Raw genomic sequence first — 27360 nt, forward strand, 5'->3', positions numbered from 1 at the left:
TGTTAATGTAAAGGTTAATGCCCCCTGAAAAGCAGTTCCAGTCACTTCATGACAGCCAGCAGCATAATGGACTGCAGTGAAGCTCAGACAGTAAAAAAACAGTCAGCCACCATGTTTTATACTTGAGTGTAAAGTTAAGATAAAAAGTAATTAAAAAAAGAAAGAAAGAAGGAAGTGTGTGTGTGTGTGTGTGTGTGTGTGTGTGTGTATGTGTGTGTGTGTGTGTGTGTGTGTGTGTGTGTGTGTGTGTGTGTGTGTGTGTGTGTGTGTGTGTGTGTTTGCTTGCTTCTGCATGTTTGTATATGAAAACATGAGAGAACACTGACGTCAATAGGCAGTCCATCAGCATGGAGTTATGAAACTCCTAATGACCGGCAATATACTGACTTTTACTCATTTGTGTGTGTGTGTGTGTGTGTGTTTTTGCTTCTATTTATCTGTGTGTGTGTCTATCTGTATTTTTGAATGCTTGCGTTCCTGTGTGTATGTTTGTATGTCTGTCTGTGCTTCTTATTGTGTGTGTGTTTAGACATTAAATGCTTACATAACTTATATTTTAGATGTAAAATACTTCCTCCAACAACAATTACACATGCTAGAGCAGGTTTGAAACATGCGACATCGGGCCTCAAAACACCATTGGGCATACATTATTCACACAGTAGCATACACATTGATGGGCATTAGTGCTTGCGTTCTGCCATCTTAGCTTAGTATGTTTTTTTAAGTACTACAGATTTTTCTCCTGGGTCACACATAATGCAGTCATCTATGTGTCCCAATAGAAGACCTTTTCCTTTTCAGAATCTGGAGAGAATACTCCCTAAAATTTACTAGTCCTTCCCCTGTTATCTTAGGACTCCAGATATAATGACTGCTGACATTTTATATGGAAACTTAGTAGTACAAAATAAACTGGAATTCTGGAAAAGTCGAGTTATCTTTCTACATTTCTTAATTTTCATTCATTTTTTTTTTCACATGTAGGGTAGTTATCTTTAAAGAGAGCTTGTGGTTTTGTTGATTTGTTTTCTTGGGTCTATAAATCTCAGACCACAAATGTCAAAATCCTTTTAAAAACAGTTAAAGCGGTACCAGGTATGATTTGTGGATCTCGGATTTTGATATTTGTAGTCCGGTTTGTGTTGTGCAGTTTTAAGTTGTTTTATTTGAGTAGGGGAAGTTTGTTACTGCATTGTTTGGTTTTGAAATTCCAGTGTAGATGGGATGTACTTTTTTAAGCTATTTAAGGTAAGGGTGTGGGGCTGGAGTCCTCAACATGGAATTACAGAAAGCTTGCTACCTTGCAAAAAATGCTTATTTTATTTTTTGTGCATTTCCTTTGCAGTTTTTGTCAACTTTAAAGATTTGCTATTAGCGATCTTCCAATTATTCTTGTCAATGTAGCATCATGACTCTATTTCTAAAAATGTTGTCATTTTAATCTCTGTTATTTGCTAATCAGGTAAATGATTTGGTCCTTGTCAGATCATTTGTTAATTCAATATATATTAATAGTTTAAAGTTGCCAGCCAAGCAATATGTTTTAGAAAATTGAGATAAAATGGGACTACCCAGAGAATTGCCAATCAAACACAGGAAAATCTTGCAAACTCCATCCAATGTCTTTCATTCTTCTACCAGAATTTCATCTAAATGCATCTTAACATTTTTAGGCAACTGGAACTTTTGCTTAGATGCATTTAACAGTCATTACTATCTTCAAATCTGCTATCTACGATGTAAGGTTCCTCTCTGTCTGAGAGAAATTTCCTTTGCTAACGTCTTCACATTAACATCTTTGAACTCCAAAAAGTGATCCATTATCGAAACAATGAAACTGACAGTAGGTGTTGGTCATTTGACCTGTTTACTTTACTTTATTATTTAAGCTGCAGAGCTTTCTTCCACAAAAAGGGTGTCACCTGACACCCATACTGTGGAAAAGTAATCCCTTTTTTTCTGAAATTGATTTTCAGGTTTGTATTGTGTCTGCTTGCAGTTCTGCCATATGCCTGTTTACAAGATGGTTCAAGTCATGCATCTTAGCAAACAGTTGTTTGCATTATTGTATTCTGCACCTCCTTAAAATCTCCTAAGCTTTGCAGTATCACTTTGCACTCCGTTATAGATTTGCTCCCCATTCCTGTCTCATTAACCCTACTTTACTTCTGTGTAACATTTTACATACTAGTTAGCATTCCTTCTATTCTTTTCATTAGCCATTTGCTTTGTTCCTCAGACTTCACCTCTACCAGTAATTGTATGTATATTTGTTTTTTTTTTTTTTTTAAGTTGTAGCTTACCTTAAGTGTCTTTTGTTTCTGCATTGTTTGTCTCTAATCCATTGCAATTCCCTTGTAAATGAGATGCTGTAATCATTAGTGGATTATGAGCAGATCTCCAATCATAACCAGCTTACTGTTTGTTTGAGACATAAATGCCAAGAAACTCACCTCAACAGCAAAGTTCAAAAGGTGAATATTGGAATCTGTGTTGAGAACACACAATAAAGGATTATGATTTGTGACCTGATCATAGTTATTTGTAGTGTTTGGAGCTTTATCTGCTGTATACTACCAGTTGTAGAAAAAAGTGTTGGACTGTGAAGTATTTTATAGCAACGCACAGTAAAGGGCTACAATCATTGACATAATCATAATTCTTTATTTTACTTGTAGTTTTATCTACTACACATACGACCTTTTACAGAAAAAAATGTAGGGATAAAAAGTGTTTCACAGGCTTTCAGAGCCATTGAAAGCCAATAAAGCAATTAGTGCTGTCAGACATCAGTCAGAAGTGATGTCCATTTTGTCAATCTTGCTGTTAAAAATTGTCTCTCACGTTAGGGGTGTACTTAAAAAGTTTTTCTTTTTCTTTATTTCAGAGCATAATTGAGGTGGTTTTTGCATTACAAAGATGTTGTCTAATATAGCAAGGTATACATGTATGTCACTGAACACCAGTCTTTGATGGGCTCGCTCTCTTACTTGTAGTATCAGCAGGAGGGAAGAAGACAAAGCAAGTAGCAACAAAGTTGTCTGTACTTTTGTGGAAGGTTGTGATCTAAGGTACTGGCTGAAATGATGACCCTTCAGAAGTCAAGCAGCCAGTCTACAGAGATTGTCCATAGAAGGGGATGTCAGTGAAGGAATGAATACCCTCTTTGCCTGATTTCCTTGCAGTCTCTAGACATGTAGAGAGAGTGATATCCATGGCCAGGAGAAGCCCTGCCATCTGGACTGTAGCATGCTATAAATCAAGATATGCAGCAACACCTCTGCCTGTTCTGAATAAAAGCATGACACTACTGGGACAGTCAGAAAAAAAGTCTATAAACCTTGTATGAGAATCTGAAAAATTGCCTTTCCACATCACAACATAGTAAAGAAATGAATGAATAAATAAATAATGCTTATCTTATTCAACTTTTGGAGATTCTTTATAAATATCTGACTCTGTGCCTACCAGTGCTGGAACAGGACTTCTACTTTCAATTTTCAGTTGATACTACTTAAATAGAAGCTGGTGTATCAGAGGGTATGTGTGTGTGTGTGTGTGGGGGGGGGGGGGGGGGCAGTAATGGCCAGCAGCTGCAGACTCACTTTTTTTCAGTCTGACAGATTGACAACATAATAATACACACTACCACCCTTTTTGGAGGCCATGGCCCATAGGTATCAGGCTTTGGTAGTACCAGGAGATTTCTATTTGGAAATATAGGCCAGCTGACAGTTAAGGACATTACGCATTAACCTTTGGGAAGGTATTGCACAGTAAGCAGGAAAAAGCAGCTGCATTCTGTATGATAGCACTGCTTTCTGTCACCTAGGCTCTCACTAGGAGAACAAATTGGTCATGGATAGATAGTGGACAGACGTAGGAAAGAAAAAATACAGTATAGGTTTTAATCCAGTAATTGTTTCACCTTTATCTCTGCCAGCAATAAACAACACAAAAGGAACATTGTTTTCTGTCTGTATGCATTAAACTGGGTTTTATGCCACAGACAGTTTATCATTTTGTAGTACCAATACTTTTATCTAAGTTCAATACAGTGGTGACTATCACTGCTCTGTAGTGATACTCATCACTTTATTGAGTAGTGCAGCTCTGTAGCTGTACATATACAAGGCAAATGGATAGCTGTGTGAAGTTCACTTGCACTATTATGTGATGAGTTTGATGGGTCCTGTTAGTTTCGATAAATGTTTCATCCATGATATTGAATCTTGATGTAGTACATATTGATGATTCAGCATCGATCCATATACATATACACGCAAAATTTGTGTGTATGTGCACATGTATGTGTGTGTGTGTGTGTGTGTGTGTGTATATGTAGATATATATATATATATATATATATAGAGAGAGAGAGAGAGAGAGAGAGGAGAGAGTGAGATACACATACATACGTGTATGTATATATAGTATGGTTCATAGGTGTTTACTATGCCTAGTCATGCATCCCAAATCTCTGACAACTTCTGGTACCCTTGATAAGTGTAAGTAGGGGCTTGGGAGATGAAACATTTACAAGCAGGGGCATGGAAGCTGAACCATTTACAGGTTGCCTGTATCCATTAGAGAAATAGGTGCATGGTACATGATTAGTTTGCTGAGTGGTTGCTATGGAGTCCTGTTTTATCAAGTGCTTTATTTGCAGGCGTGTTATCAAATGTGCATATCAATAGCAACATATGCATTTGTTAGAAGTCATTGCTGGTACTTTGTCTATTGGCACACCAACAGTGATTTATTATGTCTTTTGTTTGCATTTTTGTTTAGTATTATGAAATCGAAGGTGAAAAACTAAGACCAAGAACAAGTAAATCCACGACAAAAACGGCTGCCAAATAATCCTCCACTTTATTTTTAACAAGAAACACCATAAAATCTTCGTAGAATCAAGCGCTTTCGCCTGATCAATATCAGGCTTTATCAAGACAAAGTCTTATCGGATGTGCCACCATTTAAATACTGTTGTCCATTAAGACTAAATTACACAATTAAGATATAAAACAATTGTTGCAATTCATTAACCCAAATTCGGATTTTAAAGTGCTAGTGCTCCTCTTAACAGTTTGTGTTACAAATTTCATTGCTGTAACTCCATTCTTATTAAAAATTAAAATACTTAAATAGGTTTTATCAACGAAGTCCAAATCATTAAAAATAAATGAACTAGAACACAATTATTTAAAAATGTATGCATAAAACATGTTATTGTGATACTCGAATGCATCTCAAACATTTGTGTTTTTTAGGCAATATAACACAATACTGACAGATGTGTTAAAAATTGTTCGTTGCGGTTGTATTCAAATGAGTGTTGCAAACACCTCAAAATAGCTAGTTCTTTCCTTCTTAAAGACAAACTTAGTATCTGTGTTTGCTGAGAAAAAATTTTTGATGCTTTCCTTAACATTAAAAACATAAAAACCTTAAATACACTAAAAGTTGTCATTTTTTTACCTTTTTACTTACTTTCTTAACTATGGAATGAGACAATGCCTAACCCTCTTATAATGTTTAATTCAACGAATCTTGTTTGAACTAATAACTTAGTGATATAGTGTATTTAAACCTCCATAAGAACCGAAGAAATATTACAACTTTAAGTTAAAATACAATCGACTCTACCCTAATAAATCAAGTGAATGTATGTGCATCAATAAATTGATTAGTCCATAAATTAATCGAACCTCTGCACCTAAGTTACAAAAAAATTGTGTGTTATTACTTAAAAACCGATCTGAAACACTGGTAACACCAATAAATTTAAAAGCCTGAAGCATATAAAATTATAACTTGTATTAAACCATTCTCATAAAATTTTTTAAGTAATAACACACAATTTTTTTGTAACTTAGGTGCAGAGGTTCGATTAATTTATGGACTAATCAATTTATTGATGCACATACATTCACTTGATTTATTAGGGTAGAGTCGATTGTATTTTAACTTAAAGTTGTAATATTTCTTCGGTTCTTATGGAGGTTTAAATACATTATATCACTAAGTTATTAGTTCAAACAAGATTCGTTGAATTAAACATTATAAGAGGGTTAGGCATTGTCTCATTCCATAGTTAAGAAAGTAAGTAAAAAGGTAAAAAAATGACAACTTTTAGTGTATTTAAGGTTTTTATGTTTTTAAGGTTAAGGAAAGCATCAAAAAATTTTTCTCAGCAAACACAGATACTAAGTTTGTCTTTAAGAAGGAAAGAACTAGCTATTTTGAGGTGTTTGCAACACTCATTTGAATACAACCGCAACGAACAATTTTTAACACATCTGTCAGTATTGTGTTATATTGCCTAAAAAACACAAATGTGTGAGATGCATTCGAGTATCACAATAACATGTTTTATGCATACATTTTTAAATAATTGTGTTCTAGTTCATTTATTTTTAATGATTTGGACTTCGTTGATAAAACCTATTTAAGTATTTTAATTTTTAATAAGAATGGAGTTACAGCAATGAAATTTGTAACACAAACTGTTAAGAGGAGCACTAGCACTTTAAAACCCGAATTTGGGTTAATGAATTGCAACAATTGTTTTATATCTTAATTGTGTAATTTAGTCTTAATGGACAACAGTATTTAAATGGTGGCACATCCGATATGACTTTGTCTTGATAAAGCCTGATATTGATCAGGCGAAAGCGCTTGATTCTACGAAGATTTTATGGTGTTTCTTGTTAAAAATAAAGTGGAGGATTATTTGGCAGCCGTTTTTGTCGTGGATTTACTTGTTCTTAGTATTATGAAATCACAGAGTTTGTAAATGTTGTGTTGCAAATCATTGTTGGTGCTTTGTTAGTATACTACTAATGGTTTGTTGTTCCTTTGCGTTGTAGTTTTGGTTAATGCTGTCCAGTCATTAATTTACTGTGTGTATTTTGGAAATTATTGCCGATGTATTTTCTGTTTGCACACCAAGAACAATTCACTATCTGTGTGCTTTGCACTTTTGCTGCTTACTGTGCAATCATGGAGTTAGTATATATGTTAAGAGCATGTGAAGGTCAAATCTCTCCCATGTAAAAGCACTGTTTTAGGTTATGTGTTTTTTGTTAGCTTTTCCTAGCAGTTTTCATTGTGGTTATATGTGATATGTGGCATTCATGATGAATGCAGTTTCAGTGAGGTTAAGCATATATACCTTGAGTACTAATTATGTGTAGTGTAAGTAATGTTTTGTGTGTGTGTGTGCGTCTGTGGTTATATGATGAATGATGGAGCTATCAAGTACCATTATTGTAAAACTACAATCCGCTCTGCTACAGGCCCCATGAAGGCTCAGTGTCTCTCCAACCTAACACCACTCTTAAGTATTCAACTCCGGTACCACCTTTAACATTCCTATAAGAAAAGTGCAGTCCGGGTCTGAACTGTCTGCAAACAGCTACAGTTAACTTTGAACCTAACACCACTCTTAAGTATTCAACTCCGGTACCACCTTTAACATTCCTATAAGAAAAGTGCTGTCCGGGTCTGAACTGTCTGCAAACAGCTACAGTTAACTTTGAGTATGTGTCTAACTGTTTGAGCCAATCTTCATTTTCCCCTGGAGAGCACTGTGCTTTGGCTGTAACAACAGACACCAAAACCAAAATAACAACTAGAGACAAAGCGTGGGATAAATGGCGCACTACCAAACTACCCCTAGATCGTATCAAATTCCAACAACTTAGAAATGAGACTAAAAAAGCCATCATACTAGATAAGAAAAATTACTTCTACAATCTGCAACATAAACATCAGAATAACCCTCAAAAGTACTGGGCAGGCATAAATAAACTTCTCCAACCAGGCAAATCCACTACTCCGACCCCAGGAACATTATCTGACAAGAGCCAAGAAGATATAGCCAATTCATTCAATACTTTCTTCACAGAAACCATCCAGTCATTAGCTAACCAACTTTCTCCTCCCCACACTTCTATAAACACTATACCCGACTCACCACTCTCTTTTAACTTCCAGCCAGTGTCCACATCCTTTATCAGATCCCTTTTGAAAAAACTGAAGCCAACCACCCTTTCAGCCAATCTTCTGCCGGATGAATACCTGCAAATTGCTGCAGATGTCGTAGCCTACACTATCTCAATCCTAATTAACAGAACCATAACCGAGGCCTCAATCCCCTCAATTTGGAAACTATCCTATGTTATTCCACTCCACAAAGGAGGTTCATCCACAGAACTATCCAACTATAGACCTATAGCCATACTATCACCACTTGCCAAAATTATTGAAAAGTGCATGCACAACCAACTAATGCTCTATCTAACCGAAAATAAACTACTCACAGACTCTCAACATGGATTCAGACCCCATCATAGTACAACCACTGCCCTCCTCTCTTTTACTGAAAACATTAATCTTAACCGGAATAATAAAAAAATATCCTCCGCTCTCTTCCTGGACCTATCGAAAGCCTTCGATATGGTAAACCATCAGTTACTTCTATATACTTTAAAAACCCTGTATCTAGATACTCCAGCCCTTGACTGGTTTCAAGCTTACCTCACTGGGAGACAACAAGCAGTAATGTGGCAAAACAAGCTCTCCTGCCTACTACCAAATACCATAGGAGTTCCTCAAGGTTCCATATTAGGACCTCTCCTCTTTTCAGTCTTCATAAACGACATCCAAACAGTCATCCCTGAAGCCACCTGCATTCAATATGCAGATGACTCGACTATAATATGTTCCAATGCCTCTCTTGCAAATCTACTAACTACCACCCAACATAGCTTCACCAAAGTCGAAAACTGGCTTGCCAACCATCTCCTGATCTTAAATCCAAACAAAACCAAGTTACTTCTCTTCTACCCAACCAATAGATCTCCGACTGAAAACTTCACTATAAAATCCAATAATGGGACCATCATCTCCCCAGACACCTATACAAAGCTATTAGGAGTAAACATTGACAATAAACTCAGATTTGATATACATATCAACCAAGCCATTAAGTCAGTCAACAAGAAACTTGGGACCCTATATAGAATTAAAGCCTTCCTTACCCCGAATGCCAGGGCAGCCACAGCCCGTTCACACCTTCTCTCTACCCTACTATATGCCTCTCCTGTCCTCACTCACCTTAACAAATCTGATCTGGCCAAGCTCTCATCCTGCTATAATCACATTGCCAGGTTCGTTACAGGCCTACCCTACAGAACACACCACTGTACTAACCTGAAAAAGCTTGGATGGATAGAATTCCCACACCTTCTTCACCAGTCCCAACTCATAGAGGCCTTCAAAATCCTTAAACAACCTGAGAATACCCCAGCACTAAAAAACTTAATGACTCCCTACTCCAATCTAAGCTGCCTTCGCTCAGCAAACAGACTCCTTGTCCAAACAACTAAATCTCTCAACCTAGGTGGTGACGCGCTATTTGCCAACACCACTGGTAAAATATGGAACTCTCTCCCAAATAACATCACGCTTGCAACTTTTCTAAGTCAATTCAAAAATAGTCTAAAACTCCACTTCAAGTCACACTGGCTATGTCTCTGCTCAAACCCAGACTAGCTCTGTGCCATTAACTAAAACGTAAACAACTAGCTAAGATGATAAGTACTTTGTATACTGTGATAAAGAAATATGTATCCTGTCTAACTCTATGTCATTATACTGCCTACCATCCTTGCTAATATGTTATTAATGTTACATTTGTAGTAATCTCAGAAATAGTAATGGCAGTCTTGTACTTGTATGTAAATAGCCTATGTTTTTGTTAAGTTCTTTCAGCTCATTTACTGTACTTAATTATCAATGTAACTCTGTTGGAGCTTTTCTCCCCGGGCCTCCGCTGAAAAAGGACATGTATCCAGTCGGACCATCCCGGTTAACAAATGTAAAATAAATAATAATAAATAAATTATATTGAGCACACGTTCTTTGAGCCCCATACCATCCAACTGAAGCAAAAATACAGACAACAATGTTTTTCCAGGACACCATCCCTACACCCCACTTCTCTATATAAAGCAGGTCACAAAGCAGTGAGATAAAGGACATAGTATCAAATCTTCACTGTTATGCCACATTGAAATAGCTTGCAAGTAATTAATGTACCTACTGTTTGACAGAAGAGACTCCGATGATTTTGGTTTCAACAAGTGTAGTTAAAAATATGAAGTGAGCAATGCTCATAGGAGAAATGCAGATGAATTCCAAAACCGTAGTATCTTGCAGTACTCCTCCTAATGTCAGTTCAGTGATCCTGGAGTAAGTATTATAATTAGCAGTGATATGGGTTGCAGTAGGGGTCTGACCTTGCAAAAGTTCTGTAAAAGGTAAACAAGTTTTGGACTTTACTGCAGTGTTATAACTAGCAATGTTAGGTCTTCCAATTGTGTGTTTGTGTGTGTGTGTATATGTATAGATATATATATATAGATATATATATATATATATATATATATATATATATATATATATATATATATATATATGGATCTACTTTAAAGTATCAAATTACAACAAAAAAACAAAACATTGAACACTGGGAACATCGAAACCTAACCCCAGGAAAACAACCACTAACCCAACAACCAAAAAAGGGGGGAGGCAATTGAACCCCCCCCAACAACTCCGAGATCGCAATACAGTGAGGAAAGGGCAAAGTTCACCATGGTGGCCAAGTGGTTCTTTTCACATGGAAAGTTTTCTGTGTTAAGGGTGTTCAATGTTCTGCAGTTTTGGCAATGTCGTCTCGATGATATGGGATTAAATGAAGTGGTAATTCGATACTTTGTAGTAGACCCACATATTTTTTTTTACACACACGTGCACATGCAGATATGTAAGTAGCCTCTTGTGATTGACTCACTATATTTCAGTTACTGTCCATCAAAACATAATTCACTGACCACAAAAGGTGAGGAGATATGTACTTGTCCCTCCTCCATTGCAGGACACATGTGTACCTCCTCCATTGCAGGACACATGTTTAAACCTTGTCTTGAAGTTCACTGAGTCAAGGTTCTCTGGTTATGATCAGCATTCCATGTTTTGATCACAATCTATTTGGGAAAAGCCAAAAGAATCACAGATAGGTAGGAACATAGATAGACAAACAGAGAATATAGTCTGACAAAGGCAGACTATGAAAACAGTCTCTTTAGCCAGTTTTATGTGGTTACTATCAGTTTATTTTACAAAACAACAGAAAAGGAAAAATTTTCCAAGTTAACATTTGGAGAGGGGGAAACTCGCACAGTCCACAAGCAGTGCTGACTTTGCTTCAAAGCTTCAGTTTTAATTGTACTGCAGTCAACACCCCCTACACACACACACACACACACACACACACACACACACACACACACACACACACACACACACACACACACACATATATACATATACAAACAGTATTCACAGGAAATTATTTGGTTGCAGGACAACAATCTAGAAGTATTTCCAGTATATAGATGTATTTCCAGCATACAAACACTATAAAAGCAGTTCTCTTCCTTTAGGCCATAATCTTCCCCCTTCTAGCCTGTCTAAGATAATGTAACCAACAGGCCTTAATGCTTTTTCTAACTTCTGTAATTACACATCTCAGTTCAGGTCTTAGTTGAAGGTCATCTAGTCCTGGAAGTAGATATCTAGAATTTAACTTACTGAAATACCACTGCTATTGTTCAACTCAAAGTAGGGTGGTGTCACTTAATCGCCTTGGAGATGCACCTGCTTCTGTGGTTGCCTTTCTATAGAGAATACTGTGTATTTCACTTCATAGGTTTATAGGTTAGTGGCCTTGTGGGCCATTTTAAGCCTAAGCCAATTACCCCATCTGAGAATCAAACCCTGCACCTTGTGTCTGTAAGGTACATACCTTAACCATTATGTCAACCTTCCTAAATAATCACCCCTGCCAAGTCTCGAACCCAGGCCCCTGTCAACTACAGCCTACTGCACTAAACTACTAGGTCACACGGATCTAAATGTATATTCATAGGTTCATAGATTAGTACTAGGCTAAATGGGGCACCTTGCGTCTGTAAGGTAAACACCTTAACCAACCTCACAACCTCAAAATGTACTTGAGACAGAGCATTTAACAAACTGAGCTACACCCTGTCCCCTGGAGAACACCACCCCAGTTATAGTGCATGCAGCAGATAATATCCATGGTTGCTGTTCACAAGCAGTCACAGTGTCACACGACCCCAACCTAACACAGAACCACAGTTCTAACTTCACTGGCTGTTCAGATTCTTAAGTTTGTATAGATAGTTTTTGTTGTGTCACTACAGGCACTTCTGTATTAGCTCTCATACTGATTTATCTTCTGCTATTAATTACAGGAGACTCGGCATCAAGTATGCCCATTCCCTGTGCCCAACCCAAAGTCTTAGTGCCTTTGAAAGCTTCTTCTTCCATAGATTTCTCTGTACTGGGTCAGTACGTCGTCTGACAATGCAGCAGGTTGTACTCTCACCCCCTCACACACATGTATTTAGTTCTTAAATGTATGGAAAGTTCTATCTAATAATTACATCATGTATTAGGCACTAAAGTTACTGAGTGTAATATTTTGCTTAGAATAGTTTTTACTTCTGTTTGGGGTCTAGGGTACTCTTTCTTGTTTCCATGTATTTACACTGCCTTGATTTTCTGTGTGCTAGAGGTTTTATGCTTAGATCTGTACTGTGATCTAACAAGCTGAAGCATGTTTCCCAAGTCTACCAATCCTAAAAATTCCTTCCTTTGTACTACAGTAGAACATTTAATAAGCTTGGTGATACCACAGTAACAGGAAGCAGATTCTACACTCCTAGAAAATAACAGTTCAGCATTATTAGATTCCATTGGTGCACTTTTAGAAACATTTTGCTTAACAGCTTGCTAACTAGTGGTCTTAATTTTTACAAAAGAAGCATTGTTACCATTAGCTGTATTTACTCACTGTATACTTTGTCTTGGAACATTTAAGGCAAGACAGGTCAGCTTTATAGATTGGATTTTCAGTTAATAACAAATGATCCAATGTTGTCTTTTTTGTCCTCTTCAACTAATGGGTGTATTGGATCCGATAAGATTTGACATTGGCAATTTTTAACACTTTTATCCAGGGCTCTGGCTCCTCCCCTCTACCCATAATTCCCTTTCTGTCCTAAAGTACCTTAGATCTTGTTTGCACTCATTGCTCTCAGATGTGATCTCTGGGCTCAGCACGGTCATTGGCTAGTTTTCAGATAAGCTCTTTTCTCTCCATTTTGTGAGATTGTAGCAATTTTAGTACTTAATGGCTATTTTTTCTTGCTTAGTCAAACTGGTTAATTTAATATACGCCTGTGTGTCTCAGGTGTATTTTTTCCTACTTTCTTCCTTCCCTGTATCTGTTAAAAAATGTGTGTGTGTGTGTGTGTGTGTGTGTGTGTGTGTAAAAATAGTTTTAGTTATACCTCTCAACTTTACCTCATTACGAGGAACATACCTCATTTGGGGTCTTAAAAAGTTCATGGTCCTCAAAGTTCTATATTGAAAGGGTCTGTCATTCAGTGTTAGACTTTTTTTAACTGATATCCATGGTAAATAGAAATTTATCATAATAATTCATTAAAAGATCTTTTTTATAAGTAAAATCAGCATATTTTAAACATACTATGACCTTCCTAGTGAAGTTGTTAGTTAGCTGTTAGCATGTGTTCCACATTTTGCTCATTTGTTCTACATTCTGATGGTTAGTGTTCCTCATTTTGGACATGGAAGGTTGAGAACTATGGTTTTAGTACTTGAGTAGTTTTGAAAAGTGATAAGATTGTTAGCGATCATTGGGGTCTTTGTGTGTTCTGCAGTTGTTGGTTGTTAAAAGCCTTCCTGCTCTTTCCAGCAGATTAGTGTGTGTGTGCGTGTGTTTTTTTTTTTTGAACATAGTGTGCTGCCAAGTTTTTTAGGTACCCCATCATGAATGACAAAATTATGGGGGGTTAAAAAGTACACCATATGCGAGTACAAGATTCACCTCAGGATCTGCACTCTTGAGTGTTTATCATCTGGGGTGGCTCATCTTGATGTGGATTGTTTCTCCTGTGCTTCATTGAGGCAAGAACCCACTTTGACAGATGTAATAAATTGGTGTTAAAGGGTCTTCTCTGTGCCACCACAGGAGAATCAACCCCTTTTGTTTCTTGCTCCCCTAGGGAGAAGCATAAGTCCTCTACGGAAAAAGACAAAGATAAACAAAAGGAAGAAGACAAAGATAAGGATAAAGAAAGGCCCAAAAAAGATCTCCTTAGCCTTCATGGACCTCAGGTCCATCTGTTAAGGTTCCAAGTTCATCTGATTTGGTCATTGTCTCAGAATCTATATGGATCCAAACCACTCCTCCTCCTTCTCCAAGGTTATCTCCAGAGCCAGTCAACCCCTGGCTCTATTCTTTGATCTTGGGAGAGATCATCATATGGATTCTCCAGGCCCCCTTGGATGGTGTCATCTCTGAGGTCCATTTATTTATTTATTTAACATTTGTTTACTGGGAAAGTCTGACTTGGAGCAAAGCCAATTTTCAGCGGAGGCCCAGAGAGAAATGCTCCAGATGCATGTCTTTCTAACATGGGAGGAAACAGGAGCACCTGGAGGGAACCCACACGAACACATAGAGGACATGCAGATTCTGCACAGAAGGTACCCCAGCCAAGAAGAGAACCAGAGAACCTCTTGCTGTGAGGCGACAATGCAAATGCTGCACCACTGCACTGTCTTTAAGGAGCCTGACTAAAGCTAATGTCAACAGAATGATGCAGAGGTTTCTTAGAACCCCGATCCAGATGGGGGTCCTCCCTGCACCTCCCACTTAGGGGGTGTCAAGCCCAGCCCTGAGGATCCACCTTTTGGTTTCTCCTTCTCAGATCCATCCTTCAGACCATTGGTTAGGAAACAAAATGCATCCTACTGGATGCCCCTGTTGGACCCAGTAGCCTGGTTGGCTTCAACTCTGACCATGTTCCTTACCCATTTAACTCCAGTATCAGATCTTGAGGGGTCCGATAGCCAAGAAGCCAGAGCTGATACCAGGGGGTTGGGGTCAACTCCATGGCTGTCAGAGTCATCCCTTCCCTCTGGGCACTTCTGCTTTGACAGCTTGGCTCCAATGTCTACCTTGGAGCTGAGTCAGATTGGATCTTGAGAGCTCCCTCTCTCAGGTTCTACAGATCTCAGGGGACCTTCCTTGGGATTTACTTCAACTGTGGCTTTTGAGGCCTTCAAAGGGGTTCTTTCTAGATCTAGGGAGGAGATCTCTCATTCACACTTGGCTCCATTCCCATCCCCTCTAGCTTCTTCAGTCTCCTGTTCATGTTATCCTGTCTAACAGAGGCAGTCAGCTTCCTTAAGTCTTTTGGGCAGTGTTTCGTGCCTTTTTTGGAGCCCCCACCATGGTGGAGCATAGGAAGCAGCCTTATAAAAGGAGGCATCAGGATTCCCTCACTAAAGATACGACTTTGAAGAAAAAGAGATTTCCCCAAGATCCCCCTTGGAAGATGTCTCCTTTGAAGGCATCCTAGAAATAATGAGACAACAGGGAAGTTGGCCTACTAATGCACCCTCCCAGGAAGAATTATGTCTTGTGGAATTTGGGGTTTGCCCGTCTGCTTCCTGGGTGGTCCCTCCCATTGATGAACTCATTGAATTGGTCAGTCATTGGGCAATGAAGGAACTGGATGTGTTAGAGCGGTACCATGTAAGGCTGATAAGATTCTGTTTATCCCTTTTGATAGGATTCACTGAAGCAAAGGTCCCACCATAGATCCGTCATGGTTGCAACAGCAACAAAAAAAAGGAGCTGTAAGAGGAGGGCTTGACTGTGCAACCCCCTAACAGGTAGTCTAGGTTGCTGGACAGATTTGGAAAGCAGACTTATGCTTTAGCAGCATTTGTGTTACGTGCGGTAAATTATTTAACTCACCTAACTTGATTCCAGAAAGATCTTACTTGCAGATGTCCAGAAGACAATGATTCTCAGATGGTTACTCTCCATTCCATTTCTGATTTGTTCATGTGCTTGTTGTGAAATGGGGCTGAAGGCACTTTTAGAGCAGCAGGCACTGGCATTGCTATACATTGATATGCCTGGATTCATCTCTTGTTATTTTGTGGAAAGCTGCAGTACATCCTTTTAGAATGCATCTTTTGATGGGACCAGTCTCTTTGGACTTAAAGTCAAAGAAACTCTCACCAGACGTGCCTGCTTGGGGGCATCCATTTTTCCATCCCCCTATAGGACCTTTTCTAGAACCAAAAGTGCTAAAAGAGGTTTTGGTTCTGCAAGTCCCAGGGTTTTGCTTAGGACACTTCAGGAGAAAGTGCACCCCCCCCCCCGCCCCCCACCGGGCAGAGGAAGAGACAAATTCCAAGTTTTGGAGATAAGGGCAGTCTTCCTAGCACTGTAGGCCCTCCAACTTCCAGGATTTCCTTCCGAAGATTGTGATTTATATTCAGATGGACACACTGTCAATGAGCAAGGGGGAACCTGTTTATATTTGTTATGTCAAGAAGCTGTGAATGTATAGCAATGGGAAATGTCTTCTCAGTGCTTTCTTGTGATAACACATATCCCAGGTGATCCAGTGTATTAGCAAACAACTTCAGTAGGTCCATTCTTCTGGGTCATGAGTGGTCTCTCAGTCATTCGGCGACTACTGAGATATTTAGCTGCTGGGGCCAGCCTTGCTGCGATCTTTTCATGACACCTTTCAAGAACAAATGCTGCAGTTACTTTGTCCTGATTCCCAAAGAGGGAGAGTCACCAAGGGATGCTGTGACCCACACTTGGCCCATGGGTTTCCTATACACCTACTTAACTTTTCCCTTCATAACAGATTTCCTTCAGAAAGCAGTTTGATGCAAGGTGAGAGTGATCCTCATTGCCCGCTTTTGCCCTTGTCATATATGGTTCCCCTTTCTTTGGCCTTATGTGAAACACCCTTCCTGGATGATGGAACCTCTCCCAAGCCTTCTTTCTCACTGGTCCAGCCATTTTTATCAGGACTTCAAAGCTCTGAACCTAACCATTTGGTTTCTTCAATTTCAGTGATGTCCAGAAGTACCAGGCTTTCTTCCTCTGTGCTCTATATCCGTCTTCTTCCAAGAAACCAACCACCAGAAAAGTGTATAGAAATAAGTGGAAAGATTTGCAGTTTGGATCTCCTCTGAAGGTCTAGATCCTTTGTCAGCTCCTTTACCTTCCATTTTGGATTTTTTGACTAGTGTGTTCCAAGAGGTTGAGTTTTTCTACCATCGGGTTTCAGCTGGCAGCTATTTTAACTTTCATGTGGGAGGAATCAACCCCTATTGCTTCGTTTAAATTTTCTAAGGCCTTTTTATGAGGTGCATTTCTTATTAGACCACTACTAAGAGACTAGCCCTTCTTTGGGACATTACTGTTTTGCTCCAGGCTGTGATTAGACCTTGCTTTGAAGTTGCAGCTTCAGTAGAACTCAAGTTTCTGTTCTGGAAGTCTGGTTCTCTGATGGATATTACCTCAGCTAGGAGAACTTCAGAAATGCAAGCCATAAACCATTTTATCTGCTTTTCTGTAAGCATAGAGTTTAACTTTGAACCATTCCCAGTTTTCATCGTAAAGTTTGTTTGGAAGCTAGCTTGAATCAGACTGTTAACTTGCCAGTGATCTTCCATAATATTTCAAACAAAGGAGAATGTACATTATATTTCCTAGATGTTATGAAACTAATCAGCTCTTTATCTCCTTTTCCACAGCCAAATTGGAAGATGGTGTTTCTAAAGACGCACTAACCAGATGGCTGTCTGATTGTATTACTTTTGCACATAGCAACAGGACTGTCTTTACCTCACGGACCTAAAGCCCACTGTACTAGGGCAGTTGCAACATCTGCAGCCTTCTTTGCTTGACTGCCAATAGATGATTTTGAGCTACTTAATCTACTATTCATACATTTGTTATACGTTATAAACTAGAGCTACAGTATAGGTATTGAGCTTCCTTGGGGTTCACAATATCTGGGGACTCTGCCCAACAACCGGATAGAAAAGACAACATCAAATACAATATTTATGTACTTCCTATAACACTAGATCCGTGTTGTCTTCTTTCATCCATCTCAGATGTCCCACCTTCCATCCTCATATAAGATTGTAACGTGTCACTCGATTGACTGCAGTGAAACTGTCTGGAGCCTTTTCTTGCATACGGTCTTGTACTGTGTCTTGTTTTTTCAGCTGGTCTCTCTCCCCTTTTCTCTTTGAAAGTTGAGGTATGTCTGGGGTGCAGACAGGCAAATTTGACCTGAGGTATTGTAGGACTGAAGAGAATTATGGGTACAGGGGAGGAATCTGAGCCCTAGAACTGAAAGTCTGAAAGTTGCCAATGATGGATCCAATTAGATTCTATATACCCATTATTTGAGATGGATGGAAGAAAACGACACGGATCTAGCATTATGGTAAATTCATAGCTTTCATTTCAACTAAAGCTGCTAGTCGTTTAGAAGACCTTACCTTAGTCACACTGGTACACCCACTTTCTCAAGTGGTTGAAGAGTGCCAGTTTAAATGTTATCTATTGATAGCATTTTCAAAATTTCATTTACATTGTCCATTAACCAAAATTTTACTTGCAGTAATTGCATTATCACTATATCTCAACCAGTGCAACTCTCTTACACAGCACACAGGGCACACCACACACTACTTCAATGCAATGCTTCTCAACAATTTTCTGAACAGCTTTCTTCTACTACTGTTACTACTATGCTGTCACACATCACATCCCATCATAACACTGCTCCTCCATCTCACACTGTCCCCAACAATCCACATAACCAAAACTACTAGCTTCCAGAATTCCAGATGTTCATCATATTGATTGCTGTTGTAGTAGCCTTAATTACATGGATTGCATTCTACCATGGATATAACAGCTGGCCAGCTTCCAAAGCTTCAGGGCACCCTCCACGCAGTCAAACTATCAGGCAACTCAAGCTAAGTTGAGTAAAAGACAAGCTTGTGCACAAAACCCTTCAGAGTTTTACTGCTGCTGAAGAGTATGCTCCACTGAGGCTTTTGAGGTTTGACTGTCGACTTGTGCTTTCCTTTGCTGGGCATTTAAGTTCCTTTTGGTGAAAATAAAACTTCCATTTTCTTCTTTCTGTTTTTCTTTATTACTTTTCTCTTCAGAAAAAAAATATTTTAAAGCTAGGAATGTTGTGTTTTAATGGACTGCCTCCAGACTGTAACATACTTTTAAAAAGGGCACTATTTTTTTCTGTCAGTCTAAAAGTGGTGCAAAAATGCTTAAAACATTTTTTCCTGTGAAGAAATTGTATTTATTTTACTTTTATTTGGCTGGCTTAGTATTTTAAACTGCTGCTTACTCTGTTTTTGTCAAAAAAGTAACTTTTGTATACTGGTAGTGTTTACCGGCATTTGCTGTTTGTCTTCCTTGGGAAAGAAGCACCATTTTCAACTTAACAATCGAACAGACTACTGGTCCCATGGTTAGTCCTTCTTCCAGACACAAAAAAGAAAATAATTAATCAAACAGCCTTTGCCAGCACAGCAGGCTAGCAGTTTGCCTCAGCTGCAGGTGGGTGACTGCTGTGGCCATTTGTTGTACCTCCAACCACTTATATTTTACCCTGGATCCCTCTGGTGCAGCCACTATGAAATGAATGTTAGAATGGGGTCTCCTCAGGGACAAGGGAGAGCCACTCTTGTCAGTCCTGGGAGAGTGAACAGGGAAGGTTTCCTTGTTGTGTCAGAATGATGTGCCCACCCCTGGGAAAGGTAATGCTGCCATTAGTGGCACAGCTGGCCCCATTTTTCCTGTCAAAAAGAAACAGAAAACCAAACGTATCCACTACTCCTCCGTTATCTTTGGATAGGAGTAGTCTACTGGGTATAGGTCAGGGTTTAATTATGCTATTGATCATTCTTGCAAAGTAGTTTCTGGTAAAAGAAAGAGGGATTTGTGAAGAGATTAAGATTCTGAATCTGAACAGGAAGACATAGGGATGGACACAAGGTTTTTCCTCAGATTTCTGATTCAGATTTTCAGGCGAGCTAAGTTTCTGATTGTCACTGTGAGGGTTTCTCTTTTTCTGAGACTGTTGCTAGAATGTGCCACTATTTTCAGTAGGAGAACTCTGAGGTTCTCAGTCCCTCAGAAAATAGTGTGAGTTGTTAAGAAGGATTTTCCAGGTGTGAGTGTGTTACCTTATACACCTGAAGAAGCCTAGTGGTGAAAGTGCTTGTGTACCTGATGATAAAATTATTTGGAGAGCCTGGAGCCTTACCTCTGTCCTGTTTTTTCACTTGAATCAATATTGTGCTGCTTACTGAGGTACCTGGTTGCTGTTGAGACTGTTTTGAGTGTTAAGTATGAATGACTATTCAAGAGATCTTGTGAACACCTCACACCCTGGCCCATTTTTCTTCCGGAAAAGCTGAATCTCCATTTTTCTCATTGGCAACAGATAGTTTCAGACAATGATTTCTGAAAGTCATTCATCAAGGTTACAGACGGCAGTGGAAAGAAATCCATCCTTTCCAGGTTGTCATTCCTCATTCTCCATAATCAGACTCTTGTTTCCACTGAGTCTTCATGACATGCTGGCCCAAGGAGTGATAGAACCAGTTCCTTCCTTTAGCCCTACTATGCCTTAAATTTCTTACTGATTGCATACTCAGGTCAATCAACTTTTGATCATATCCCCTTTCTAACAGTTCTAAACCTGGCTTAGAAATTTCAATCATGTGACTTCTGATATAAATACAGGTGTGAGTGTGTTACCTTATACACCTGAAGAAGCCTAGTGGTGAAAGTGCTTGTGTACCTGATGATAAAATTATTTGGAGAGCCTGGAGCCTTACCTCTGTCCTGTTTTTTCACTTGAATCAATATTGTGCTGCTTACTGAGGTACCTGGTTGCTGTTGAGACTGTTTTGAGTGTTAAGTATGAATGACTATTCAAGAGATCTTGTGAACACCTCACACCCTGGCCCATTTTTCTTCCGGAAAAGCTGAATCTCCATTTTTCTCATTGGCAACAGATAGATGTTCTTCATCTCACATTGCTGCAGTCCTTACATATGGGTAGTCCGCTGTCCTCGGTCGGCCCGAATACCAAAGTATTAGGCTGACGTCGGTCATGGGCGCTCAGATCTGACATCATAGCGTCAGGGTATAAAAGCGCATGACCGACGTCATATCCTCAGTCTTTTTTGCCGCATGGTCCGATGCAGAAGCAGCGTTGCAAGTGCCGTTCGGCGTTCTGAAATTTTCGTATTCTGAGTTTCAGACCGAAACCAAGTTGGGCTAAGTACCCCGTTGGGGAATATTTTTGTTTTTTCTTGCCTCAGTTTATTCCGGATGTCAGAAAAAGTGAATAATTGTATTTCTTGTGGGAAACAGATACCGCATAGGGATTATCACTCTCTTTGCATTCCTTGTTTGGGACCGGACCACGACGTTGTCGGGTGTCGGTTTTGTGCTAGGTTTAATAAGCGCACTATAAAAAGAAGGTTAGATTGTGCTAGGTTAGTCTTTGGTAAGCGGTGTAATTATAATATGCCGTCGGATCCTCCGGCGCCCGCTTCCACGAAGAAGCGCAAAGACAAATCCTTGAAACCTAGACAGGTTGATTCGTCCGTTTCAGACGCCGGTCCTGCAGAAGCTACAATGGAGCAGGTGGATCCGGCTGAAGTTTCTGTTGAGTCTCAGGGGGAAACTTTGATTTTGCAGGATGTGGCCTCACAGGAGTCAGGTCCAGCTGAAGGGGCCTCTCAGGTTACTGTTCTCCCTTCTATGCCTAAGGTGGTTAGGCCTTCTGCTACTATTTCTAAGGCTTCTTCTAAGGGCAGGTCTGTTTTGCCTTCCTCTGGTGTCCCTCCAGGTACTTCAGGGTCTGTGCCTAAAAAGCACATGCTTAAAATGGCGGAAGATTTGATTACTTTAATTAGAGGTTCTATGCCCCCTCCTGATAAGAGGCCTAGGGTGGAGCCAGAGTTGGAAAGTTTGGATCAGGCCTCAGACGACTCAGACTCTTCTGCTGAAGATATTCAAGATTTTCCCCCTTATTCGGATTCTGATGCAGAGGATTCCACTCCTTCTGCTTCTCCTCCAGAGGATTTTTCGTTTTCAGAAACTCTGCATTCCATGAGGGAGCATTTTAAGTGGGAAGGACAGGATTTCTCTGATTCACGAAAGAGGCTTAGGGAATTCTTGTTTTTACCACAGCATATAGACCCTTGGCTATACCTCCTGTTTTGGATGTTGTTCAAGATGTTTTCTCGGAGGCTTCCCTTAATCCAGATTCTTTGCCTCCTGCGCCAGTTAAACCGGACAGGTATTACAGGGTGCCTGAGGCTCATAAATATCTGTATAAGAGTCCTAGGGCGGACCCAGAAACTATTAGTCAGGGGCCTAAGGATGTTAGAGCTCCTGTTGTAAAGAATCCGGTTCCTCTAGATAAAGAAGCTAGAGCTTTGGATAGATGGGGTAAGAAGGTGTATACCTCTTCTACTTTAGCAATGAGGGCTTTAAATTGCCAGTTTCATATGTTGAAGTATCAGAATTTCCTCCTTTCACAGCTAAAATCTAAAGTGGATGCTTTGGCAGAGGGCATAGAGTGTAAAGAATTGCAGGATTTAGTACATGTCTCTGAACAGGTGGGTAAGCATTCTTTGCAGTGTGGTTTTGATGCTGTACAGGCCTCTTCTAGGGTGGCTGCCACTGGATCAGTTCTTCGTAGGCACGCCTGGCTTAAGGATCAGAATTTGTCCGAGCATGTTAAAACTAGAATTCTGGATGCCCCTTTACAGTCTGAAGTTTTGTTTGGTCCCCTGTGGAGTCGGTTTTGAAGAAAATGGAAGACAAGGCTAAGTCTATGCAGACTGTTAAAGGTTTTTTGCAGGTGCAACCTCCAAAGTTTAGTAGACATTGGCCTACTAAGGGGCAGACCTACCCTTCTTCTGATTCTCAGTCTAGGGGTAGATCTAGACGTGGCAGGGGCAGAGCTCACAGTACATTCAGGCCTAGAACTTGGAGTTCACCTGCACAATCTGCAGGTGAGGGCAGGGGCCAGTCCTTTCGTAAACAGGCCCAATGACCTGCATTTTCAGCTGCCAGATTCTTCTTCCCTGGCAGCTCCTTTGGGAGGAAAATTAGCACTCTTCAAGCAAAACTGGCTTTTAGTCACCCAGGACAAATGGGTATTGGACATTATAAACCGAGGCTACAAGTTCTATTTCCATACATTGCCTCCTTTCAAAGGCATGCCAGACGTTCCTCCTCGGCAAAGGATAGAGGCTCACAAGCAGATTTCTTTACTTCTTCAAATAGGAGCTATACAGCCAGTTCCTCTGTCAGAAGTGAGACTAGGATTTTATTCTCGCCTGTTTCTAGTACCAAAGAAAGGGAACACGTGGAGACCAATTTTGGATTTATCTATCCTCAACACTTATCTGGACATTCCAAAGTTCAAAATGCTGACGTTACAACAGCTTTTACCTCTGTTGGGAAAAGATCACTGGATGGTAACTCTGGATCTCAAAGAGGCTTATCTTCATGTTCCTATCAGGCCCAGTTGCAGGAGGTACCTGCGTTTTCGGGGTGGAAATTTACATTATCAGTTCTCTGCATTGCCCTTTGGCTTATCTACTGCACCCAGAGTGTTCACAAAGGTTCTGGCTCCAGTGATAGCCTTTTTCAGGTTAAAAGGAATACAGATTTATCCTTATTTGGACGATTGCCTGATTATTGCACAACACAAAGACGAACTTCTGCATCATCTACAGTATGTGATGGTAGTGTTAAGATGCCTAGGGTATTCTGTGAACGAAACAAAGCCCAGTCTAGTACCCTCTCAGGACATGTGCTTTCTGGGTGTGAGACTGAATACAGCTTCCCAGATGGCCTTTTGACCCCGGACAAACAAAGAAGCCTTTCTCTTTATTTCCATCAAATGTCTCTACAGTCCAGGCTGACTGCAAAGACAGTCCTTCAAGCCTTGGGGTTCATGGCATCTTGTATTCTGGTGCTTCCCAATGCCAAACTGCATATGAGGAAGCTTCAATGGTATCTCAAAATGTATGGACACAACACTGCCAAGATCTAGACACTGTCATTCAGATAATACCTTGCATTCAGAAAGAATTTTTGTGGTGGGCTCAGGAATGTCACCTAAACAAGGGACTCTCTGTGACCCGACCAGAGGCGAGTCAGATTCTAACGACAGATGCCTCGGACAAGGCTTGGGGAGCACACCTCAATGGAAAATGGGTGCAAGACACGTGGCCTGTCAGACTTCAACATTTGCATATCAACTTGAAGGAGATGTTAGCAGTCCAATTTGCATTGATGGCTTTCAAGGATTTACTTCACCCAGGACAGGTGTTGATTCAAACAGACAACACTACTGTCATGTGGTACATCAACAAGCAAGGGGGAACCCATTCGTACCCTCTTTGCAGGCAAGCGATGATTTTGTGGGAGATTGCTCTCAGTTTACACCTCAATCTTCAGGCAAGGTTTCTACCAGGAGCACAGAACTCCTTAGCGGATGTGTTGAGCAGACAAATTGTGGATCCTCACGAGTGGAAACTGGATCCTCATGTGTTTCAAATGTTGACAGTGTTATGGGGGACTCCAGACATAGATCTGTTCGCTTCTACACTAAATTACCAGTTGCCAAAGTTTTGCACAAAAATGTTTCATCCCACAGCTTGGAAGGTGGATGCTCTATCATTCAGTTGGAGCAATCTTCATGTCTATGCCTTTCCACCTCTGCCTCTCATTCCCAAGGTACTCCTGAAGGCCAGAATAGACAAGCCATCCATGATTCTGATAGCGCCGGATTGGCCTCGACAGCACTGGTACCCACTACTGAGGAGTTTGGCAGGGAGCCTCCATGGCCTCTGCCTTTGATTCCGCATCTTTTGTCTCAGGAGGGCGATCACTTCCTCAATGTCAAGATTCAGTCTCTGCATCTCACAGCCTGGCATATTCTGTTTTAGACCCTGGAGGGTCTCAGCTTCCACAACAAGTTTTGAATGTTATTTTGGAGGCCAGAAGGCCTAGTACAAGGAAAGTTTACGCTGATAAATGGAGGAGATTTTTTCTTTGGAGCAAAGCGAAGGACTTTGATGTTTCCAAGCCTGATTTAAGTGTTTCTCTTCAATATCCTACTGAGTTATTGGACAAGGGTTTGTCTTCCTCCTCGATAAAGGTTCATGCTGCAGCCATTTCTGCTCACTATGACTGTGACCCTCCTTTATTTTCCCATCCTTTGTTTAAGCAATTTCTTAGAGGGGCAAAGAACATAAGACCCCCACGTAGAGCTCCTACTCCTGCTTGGGATCTCAATTTTGTGTTGGAAAAGCTTACTCTACAACCTTTTGAGCCTGCAGCTACTGCCGAGTTAAAGTATTTATCATGGAAGACTGCTTTTTTGTTGGCCATTACCTCTGCAAGAAGGGTTTCTGAATTACAGGCCCTTATGGCAGTGGAACCTTTCCTGATTTTTCATAAGGATAGGGTATCTTTGCGTACTAATCCTTCCTTTATGCCTAAAGTGGTTTCTAGTGTGGCCTTGAACCAAACTATTCATTTGCCTACTTTTTATGCAAACCCTCAAAATAAAGGGGAGAAGATTTTGCATACTTTGGATATTCACAGGCAGTTACGTTATTATTTGAGCAGAACCAAGGGGTTCAGGCAGTCTCAGCAGTTGTTTGTTTCTTTTGCTTTGGGTTCTCAGGGAAAGCCTGTTTCAAAACAAACTATTTCTAAATGGATTGGGTTTTGTATTTCTTTCTGTTATTCCCATCATGGTAAGGAGATTCCGGCTGGAATCAGACCTCATTCCACTAGAGCTACTGCCACTTCTACTGCCTTTCTAAGGGGGGTAGCTACAAAAGATATTTTGGAAGCAGCCACTTGGAGTTCAGTACATACCTTTTCCAAGCATTACCACCTTCCTCTTTATTCTAAGTCTAGGGCTGGATTTGCCACTGCAATATTACAGGGCATTTTAGCAGCCCCTAATGCTTTATGATTTTTCCATCCTCCCTTTACCTCTGCTTTGGGATTCTACCCATATATAAGGACTGCAGCAATGTGAGATGAAGAACATAGTACAGTTTTGTACCTACCATAAATGTAGATGTTCGAAGATCCACATTGCTGCAGTCCAATTTACCCTCCCTCCTTCCCCTCTGTAGTTTGGCATGGTTATATGGTTTGGGTGATGGTTGTTGTTGGGCATGTTTTTGGGAGGTATCCTGTTTTTGGGCTGTGGCCTTTCTTTTTAGGGCCTTCTGACATCTGGGGCAAGAAAAGACTGAGGATATGACGTTGGTCATGCGCTTTTATACCCTGACGCTATGATGTCAGATCTGAGCGCCCATGACCGACGTCAGCCTAATACTTTGGTATTCGGGCCGACCGAGGACAGCGGACTACCCATATGTAAGGACTGCAGCAATGTGGATCTTCGAACATCTACATTTATGGTAGGTACAAAACTGTACTTTTCAGACAATGATTTCTGAAAGTCATTCATCAAGGTTACAGACGGCAGTGGAAAGAAATTCATCCTTTCCAGGTTGTCATTCCACATTCTCCATAATCAGACTCTTGTTTCCACTGAGTCTTCATGACATGCTGGCCCAAGGAGTGATAGAACCAGTTCCTTCCTCCCAGGAGAGAAGAGTTTTTATTTAAGGATGTCCCTAGTGCCAAAAAAAGAAAATTCTTGAAGACCATTTTTGGATCTTTCTTTCCTAAGCATGTTTGTGAAAGGTTGTGAAGGTGAGATCATTTTAAGTTATGTCACTGTTACCTCTTCTTCCTCTTTTGAGTTTCTTGGAAACACTAGACTTAAAAGATGCTTTTTCTCGCATCCCTTTTCATCCAGACTTCAGATGTTTCTTAAGGTTTTTGTGTGTCTGGATCACATTATCTTTTCTTTGCTTACCCTTTGGACTATCCACTGCACCAGAAGTGTTCAGAAAGTGTCTAGCTGCAGTTATAATTCATTGCAGGCTGCAGGGTATCCACATTTTTCAATATTTGTATGTCTTGTTTATCCTTGCAGAGTCTTTTTTAAAGTGTATGTACTCTCTGTCTTAGGTGAGAGATCTCTTACACAAGCTGGGATTCCAAGAGATCATTCAAACTTCTTTCTTGACTCCTTTACACAGGATTGTGTACCTGTGGTATTAACTGGACACCTCAGTTGAAAGTCCTTTTCTTTCACAGGAAGAAGGTCTTTAGATCTATTTCTAAGGTTTTCTACTCAGTACATCTGTCACTATGTGGGAATATCTCAGGATTTT

The 27360-nt window shown here is 40.1% G+C and overlaps 1 protein-coding gene across 4 annotated transcripts in view; it reads left to right on the forward strand.

Moving 5' to 3' along the window:
• DNAJC4 (DnaJ heat shock protein family (Hsp40) member C4) overlaps positions 1-27360 on the forward strand; it is a 2281272-nt gene that overhangs the window by 1698756 nt on the left and 555156 nt on the right. The gene's annotated exons all lie outside the window — the stretch shown is intronic.

This window comes from Protopterus annectens, chromosome 6.part1, assembly GCF_019279795.1.
Source record: "Protopterus annectens isolate FY-2018-M chromosome 6.part1, PAN1.0, whole genome shotgun sequence".
In the NCBI taxonomy this organism is placed as follows: domain Eukaryota; kingdom Metazoa; phylum Chordata; order Ceratodontiformes; family Protopteridae; genus Protopterus; species Protopterus annectens.